This window comes from Rhagoletis pomonella, unplaced genomic scaffold (assembly GCF_013731165.1).
Source record: "Rhagoletis pomonella isolate Grant_MI unplaced genomic scaffold, Rhpom_1.0 Rhpom_scaffold_00007, whole genome shotgun sequence".
Lineage (NCBI taxonomy): Eukaryota > Metazoa > Arthropoda > Insecta > Diptera > Tephritidae > Rhagoletis > Rhagoletis pomonella.
Window position 1 is genome coordinate 56044727 of NW_023458561.1, and position 7780 is coordinate 56052506.

At 31.8% G+C, this 7780-nt stretch overlaps 2 protein-coding genes across 4 annotated transcripts in view; one reads left to right on the forward strand and one right to left on the reverse strand.

Annotated features, from left to right (window-relative positions):
- Positions 1–7780, reverse strand: part of LOC118743108 (aspartyl/asparaginyl beta-hydroxylase) — a 50627-nt gene that overhangs the window by 31499 nt on the left and 11348 nt on the right. The gene's annotated exons all lie outside the window — the stretch shown is intronic.
- Positions 1–7780, forward strand: part of LOC118743111 (CDGSH iron-sulfur domain-containing protein 3, mitochondrial) — a 22381-nt gene that overhangs the window by 968 nt on the left and 13633 nt on the right. The window lies entirely within an intron of this gene.

Here is a 7780-nt window from a genome sequence, read left to right on the forward strand (position 1 = left end):
TTTTTCTGCTAAAGAGATAGAGTATAGTTATATTCGATTTAGCTTTCCCTGATTCCATATACATTTGATGTTGCTTTTTTTTTGCCTATTGTACCTTCAAAAAGTGATTATAGCCCTTATTCCTGATAATATAGACCTTTCAAACGTTCCACACACACGTTTTAATGGTATCAACTCACGCCGAGCGCACGTTTAGTATATTCAAAGCTGTGTTAAAGCCTGTTCTATTACAAAAAAAAATCAAGGTCATAATGAAGAAAATCGATGGATAAATAAAGAAGTAATAAGTGGTCATATGAAAATGCGCAAAGATTTATTGTATGAAAAATTTGCAGAAAATAATGTTACTCATACGCCATGTACACCTGGAAATATCTCGAAAACTTATCCATAGAATAAAAAATTAACTCGATTTTCGGAATCAGCGAGCAATTTAGTGCCTTCTTTTGCCTTTTTTAGCCGACTTCCAAAAACGAGGAGGTTATCAGTTCCCTAATATTTTTTTTTTATGTATGTTACCGCATAACTTTGGACCGTCAACCGATTTCAATAATTGAATCGGAAAGGTAGTGTCTCAGAGGTGGTCCCATACTAATCTGGTTAAGATCCGATCAGTGGATCATGAGATATATATATATATATATATTTTTTTTTTATGAGAGAGTTGAAGTCGGTTTTTTTGCTAAAAATTACTTGTTACTATTTCGAGTAGCTTGTGGAACAAACATTTATTTGTAAACGAATTTTCAAAGCAAATAAAACCGGAATTTTATGTCGAATATGTTTTTTTATTTTAACTTCCGCGCCACCTAACGAGACCATTTTTTGCAAATCTATGCCCTACTATGTTTCAACTATATATGTACATATGTATGCCAAATTTGAAACAAATCGGAGAGTAAATATCGATTTTCAAAATATCTCGAGCCTGGCGCAACTTAGCGAGAATAAAAAAAAATCTGCTTATAAAAAGCAGCCAAATTCGCCCATAAATAAGTTATATATATGCCTTTATTTTTTCGAGGGAGACCTTCTGCTGAAAACGCCCATTTAAGACATTTACATATGTATACATTAGGGCGGTAATTTTTTTTTACTATGCGCGTATGGCATACGAGGATTCTAAGAAAAACTTGTAATTCTAAGAAAATTTGTCGAAGATACCATACATCTAAAATCAATTTGGAGTTTGCCCAATTGCGAAAATAGGTTTCTTATAATTCTGCTGTCGTTTCGTAAAGAGGTGCTTAAATTTTGTATAAAAACATGCTACCCATGGCTTCTTCGGCAAATTTGCTTAGAAGTACACGTAGAATCCCTCTGTGCTATACGTGCATAGTCGAAAAATCTGGCATACAAATTAACCCGCCCTAATATACATACATACATACATAGATAAATACTCTTATAAATACGGCGATAGATAGTCGAACAGAAGAACTCATTGGCTTGTGGGTAGCCAAGTTGCCAATCAAGTACACAAAAGCAAGTCATTAGCAATAAAATTTTAACTTTGCTATTGGGCTTTTGAAGGAGTTATACAAATGTGGGTTATCTTAAAAAAAATGCAGAACTCTGCTACATACGAGTATTAAATTTGTCGTACAAAAAATATCCAGACATGTGTTTAGGTGAAACGCGCTCGGTCGGCTAAATACGGAATAAACGTACAACCCAAATTTCTCGTAGTGAAAACGGAAAATAAAAATCACTCCAGGCAGATAAAGAATATTGGAATAAACATCTGACTTAAAGATGCCGTTTTTAAATCGAAGATTGGTTAATCGAGTCCTTCCGATTCAATTTTTTTGTTGCGATTCGATCCGTGAATCGGCTCCAAAAAATTTGCGAATCGATTTTTTCTTAATTGATGCGGCTCCATAAGTTATGACCGCGTGTATTAAGACCGCAATCCATAAATGAAATTGAGCCGCGCGGGCATAGTTAATTTATTTTAAAAAGTGAAATTAGACCGCCCAATCACCCAATACAATACAATACAAAACCGAGTCAATCACCCTAATAGCGATCTACGGTTTGCCCTAGAAAATCTATACAATTTTAAAGGCAGGCCTCCAGAAAATAACTATATAAAATTATGAATAATACTGTAACAAAAACTGGAATTTCAAACTTTGTCAAAATTTTCATTAAAATTTTGCACAAATTAAAAGTTTAAAGATTTTGGCTACCTTCACCTTTCTTGACTGCCTTGGCAAGAAGAGCAATACCACCCAGCCAGCAAAATCATCGTAAACGAGCTCGTAACTGGATATTTTCTCAAAAAAAACCCATATAAAAAGTCGATTGTGATAGCCACTTACGATAACCGTTTACGATTCTTTTTCGAGTACTCTTTCGCTTGAAATTGTGGAGCGGAGTAGCAGTCGTAAATGGATCGAAAAAGCATTCGTATGCGAATATTACCTATATATTATAAAAAATATTGTGGTTCAAGAAAAATTTCCAACAAAATGAAAACTTTTTCTTGTGGTGACAAATTACTACAAGCATCCTTCTATTCAATTTTTTTAGCCTTTCGTAAAATGTAATGTTCGTAAAATGTAGGAACGTTTTCTTGCTAGCTGGGAAGGTATGCAATTCGTCTACATATGTATGTACATATTTCTAATTTACATTCGCCAATCTAACTACGGGCCTATAATAAATAGCAACGCTTTAAACTACATACATATCGCACACCGTCTTCAAATGCGTTTGTCAGGAAATGCGAAAATCTATTTCTTAGCACATGATAATCATATGGGCAAGGGCGACTTTACCTTGGGTTTCTTTTTTAATTATAACAAAAATTTGCTCCAGATTTTGCTGAAAGGTAAATAAAAGGTCTGTGTACATTTTTAGCGCATAATCTCAAAAATGCCAAATGTTGAGTTGTGACTCTATTAAAGACGGCGTACGATATGTAATTACATCCATAAAAACTACAAATAAAAAAAAAGTTTCAATTAATAGAAGAATATGCACCAAGATTCAGAAGAGAACGCGTGCGCATTTGGTGTACCTACATATAGTAATTTGAATTGAATCAAATACAAGTTCCAAATACAAAGCACTTTGAATTTGACTCGTTCTGGCAACTCTTAATGACTTCTACTTATCTACATAGCACATATGTACATATCTCAGGGAAAATATAAATATTTATTCCGTTATTTCTTATGCTTTGTTCTTAACTTATCGTAGCAAACAAACAAAAATAAAAACAAAAACAAAGAAAGGTATAAATAGCCTTAAGAAATTTTGTTGCAAAAGAAGCATGTGTATGTAGGTACATACCCTGCAAACCAAAGTTCCCGAAATCTTTAGGAGTATCTCATTTCTGTAACGATTTTTTTACGAATCGTCAAAGAAAATTATATGAAGTGGTTGACACGAACTCGTAAAAAAAAATGAAGAAAATTCTGAAAAAAATTCTGCAAGAAATTCTTCACATAGCAGCACTATTTTCATTGCTTTACCGAATTTCTTCCGAAATTTCGTAAATGAATCAAAGTGTGCACAGTTTATTTTATTTTAGAAAATTCGACAAAAAATTTGATGATATCTTTATGAATTTTTTAAAATTTGTCTAGAATTCAGAATACTCTAAAAAAATGGTTTGCAGGGTATGTAGGTATAAATAAACTTTAAATCATATGCGATAAATGCATACAATGGAAAACAAGGAAAATTAGAAAAGAAGGTCGCGCTTAAGACAAATATAATAATTTCAATTATGAAATGATAGGTATACGATTTTATCTTTAAGGATGTGCAAATATGTATGTATGTACATTTGTAAGTAAATAACTAAGGGCCGTTTTCACCAACTCTGGTTAACACTGACTCCATGCATATACCATTGTGTCGGTAAGTCGGATTAGTAAAACGATAACTCGATAAACATTGGATACCTCTAGAAATTTCGATAGCTCGGTTGATTTTGATAGCGCCATATTTTGCTAAAGCTATTCACAAATTTCGATAACTCGTTACACTCTGGTAACACGATAAAATTCGATAAGCAGTGATAACTTGATAAATTTATAAGACCTTCAAATTTAATAACTCGATATATTTTGAAAACTACAAAAACTTCGATTCGATAATTCGACAAATTTCAGTAAACCAAAAAATATCAACAACTCGATGCATTAAGAAAACTCGATAAATTTCGTTAATCCCAAAAATAATAATAATTCAATAAACATCGATCACTTGATGAATTTCATTAACTTGACAAATATCGATAATCCGATAACTATCCATTTTGGCAGCACATTGATCAATTTGAATAATTCGATACGTTCCGATAACTCAATAGACATGGATAACTTCGATGATTCGATAACTGGATAACTTTTTTGATAACTAAATTTTTTATGACTGAAAATTTTCAATAACTTTTCTTGCCCTTTCAGTTACGCTAATTCTTATGTATTTCTCGTTGTTTTCATTTTCATCTTTATCTTCAATTTTGTCTTCGCCTTTTTCTATTGATCGTTTTCATTTCTCTCTTCATCCTCGCATTTATCTTTATTACAAAGTTTAATTTTCAATGCGAATACAACTCAAGGGGAACAGGTTGCCAAAACAACTATAGACAAATACGGAAATATTTAAACGACGATTTTGGCCTTAATTTTCAACCAATTTTGAAACCAGAAAAACTCTCCTCATCTACAGACATATTTTCCCAGTAGTGTTCTTGGTTTTACCGTCGCCGAACAAAGGCGAACAAAATTTATGTTAGTATATTTCTAATATACATACATACATACACTGCCGGAACAAAGTATTGGCACAGCAAATTTTTTCACAATATATGCAACAATTTTTATTCTAATATTTTTCCGCCAATTTTGTATAAAAAAATGGTTCATTCTACAACAAAAAATTAGGTATGTATTTGGCCTGAAGATCAGAAATAAGTTCAAACATAGTACATACATACATATGTACATATGTCTGAGAAAAGAGGGCGGTTACGCGTGCGATAAAAATGAGAGGGCTTATTAAAATACCTAAAAGTTATCATTAAAATGGTCACATATACACATATGTTCATACATATGTGCGTACATATGTACATATGTATGTCCAAGTATATAAAGATAAAAGCATGTTTGCCGAGATCAACAACTTGTGCGACTCACCGGCAGTGTTGCCAGAAAATTTTGTTAAAAATCATCCAAGTGACGATAAAAACTTCAAGACACCATAAAAAGGTTACTGAAACTGGAACAAAATCTTTTTTCTCTAGAAATATCTTCATTGAAGATTTTATAACAAAAATATCTTCATTGAAGATTTTATAACAAATTTATTAAATTTCATTTATTATACAAAACCATAACACATTTTATTAAAAAAAAAAATATATAAAAAGTTCTTGAATCCATAGCAGCCTTACTTGACTAGTTCACAAAACATAAAAGTATTTTTACTTGTATTTTTTTATTTACATATGTATTATTTAAACATTGGAATTAACAAAAAATCGCAGATAACTGCAAAATATACAGCTATGATATATAAACTAATAAATACTTTTTAATTGAAGTCTTGTAAATTGCGCTTTTAAAGTATTTTAATAAATCTTTGTTCTCATTTAATTATATATCTTTGCATTCATGGCCATACCTTTTTAAGTAAGTAAGTATTTGAGAAAAAAAATAATCTTCCAAGTGCTGCCAGATATCTTCACTGTGAAGATTTTTTGTGTAGAGTTTTATTTTGTTGCAATTAGCTGCATGTGAAGATTTTTCTGATTATTTATGAAAAATAACTTCATTTTGAAGATAAATCTCACTTCTGGCAACTCTGCTCACGGGACAGTTTTTAAGTGGACGGCGTACGTATTTAGCTATATTTTTATAAACACACACAATGTACAGCTGTACATACATACATAAATAACTAAATACGTAAAATGCTATCTAGGCGTGAGAATATTTTGAAGACACATATGATTTTCTTTTCATTGCAAATATTTGTAGGTTTCCTTAAATAAATTTCAGCGCAAATCTCTGAAAAATAGCACGCAAAGTTCGCCGTCGTCATAAAAACATACATACATACATATGTACAAGAAGATTTACATACCAACGCGAGTACTCTTATATGCGAGTAGGTACTGTACAGACAAGTAAACACATACAGATGTATTTATGCATATTCACTTAGAATAAAGGAAAAAAATTAAGCTGATTAATAAAAAAAACAAAAAATAAAGATATGTTATGTTTAGAGAACAATAAATCACATGCAAAGTTTAGGTATGCTGAAAAATGGAGGGAATTCGCTCATGAGAATTAAAGCGAGGGAGGCAGACCTGCAAGGTAATCATAACTACATACATACTAGATACAGTTGCACACGTTTCAAATGGGACAATAATGGGTACGACTGTTAACAACCTGAACTTGAACTTATCGTGCAATCATTTTCGCTTTTAATTTCACGTGGTGTTTCTTGTTTGTTTGATGTGCTTATTGATATCATAGTACGTCAAGTTAAACTAATTTCTGGTAGGGTTGTCGAAAAAACACCGATGCATCGAGAGAAGTGAGTTTGGCCAAACATTTTTTTTTTAGAAAAACTCTTGATTACAGATTTATTATCCATCTTATTGAAATAGATTAACTGCCGGTTTCACCAGCAACTTAAATGGAAAATTATTGTTTTTTCTGTCGATTTCCGTATAAAATTCAAAAAATTAAAATCATTTTTCACTTAAATTACTTTCGTTAAATTTAGTGTAAGGTTCACAAGTGAAGCAATTGAAATTTTGTAAGCCTTTTTAATGATCACCCCCCACCCCCCCACATTTCCTCCATACAAAATTAAATTACTCTTTAAGCTACACATACATATGTATGTATGTATCTAGAAATCATAATATCGAATGAAATGGACAACAGACTTGCAATCAAAAGTTTTTCTAAAAAAACTTGAAAATCAGGGGAGAATTAATGTTGACTTAAAAATGAAAATGTTTATGATTTCTATAGTTTTACTAAAAACTTTTTGACTTGATTCAATAGTCCGTTAGAAACGAAATTAGCTCACACACAATTCCACAATTTTCTTAAAAAGCTTTGTTGTGTAATAATATTTGAAAAATCCCATGCTATTCGATGCTGCGATGTATGCCCTCCGATGTATCGAAAATTATGGATGTACATTTCATCAATGCGATAAACGACCGCGCCTAAAGTGCTCATACTTACGGTGATCGTTCGTACCGATTTTGGCGGGACAGTACCAATTTTGAGAAAATTGTCCCGCTGAATATTTTTTGCACTTAATGAATCTGGTGAAACGCAGCCCTAGTGAAATTATAAAAAATAATACTAAATCCTAAGTTTCACCAATCGATTTTGAAATTTATCAGACTTTTAAAATTTAAAACAACAAATTTTCCGAACAAAATTAAGTAATTTTTGATTTTAACAGGCTGATAAATTTAAAATTGATTGGTGCAACTTGGCATAATTCCCTCAAAAAATGCATGCATATGAAAAACATAAGCTGTAGATATTAGGGGTATTCTCGAAGTCTTGCACGATGCACGGATTGCACGAAATGCAAAAATACTATTCCTAATTTCGAACAGTACGAGAGCACCCCATTGCAAAGTGGTAGAATGCATGGGTAGCAAGCAGCGAAATTATGTATCAAATACAATAACAAGAGACAGCAGAAAAAAATGAAGTGAGCGAGATGAAAGGAATGAGAGAAATATGTAGCAATTCCAACAACAAAACAACTATCA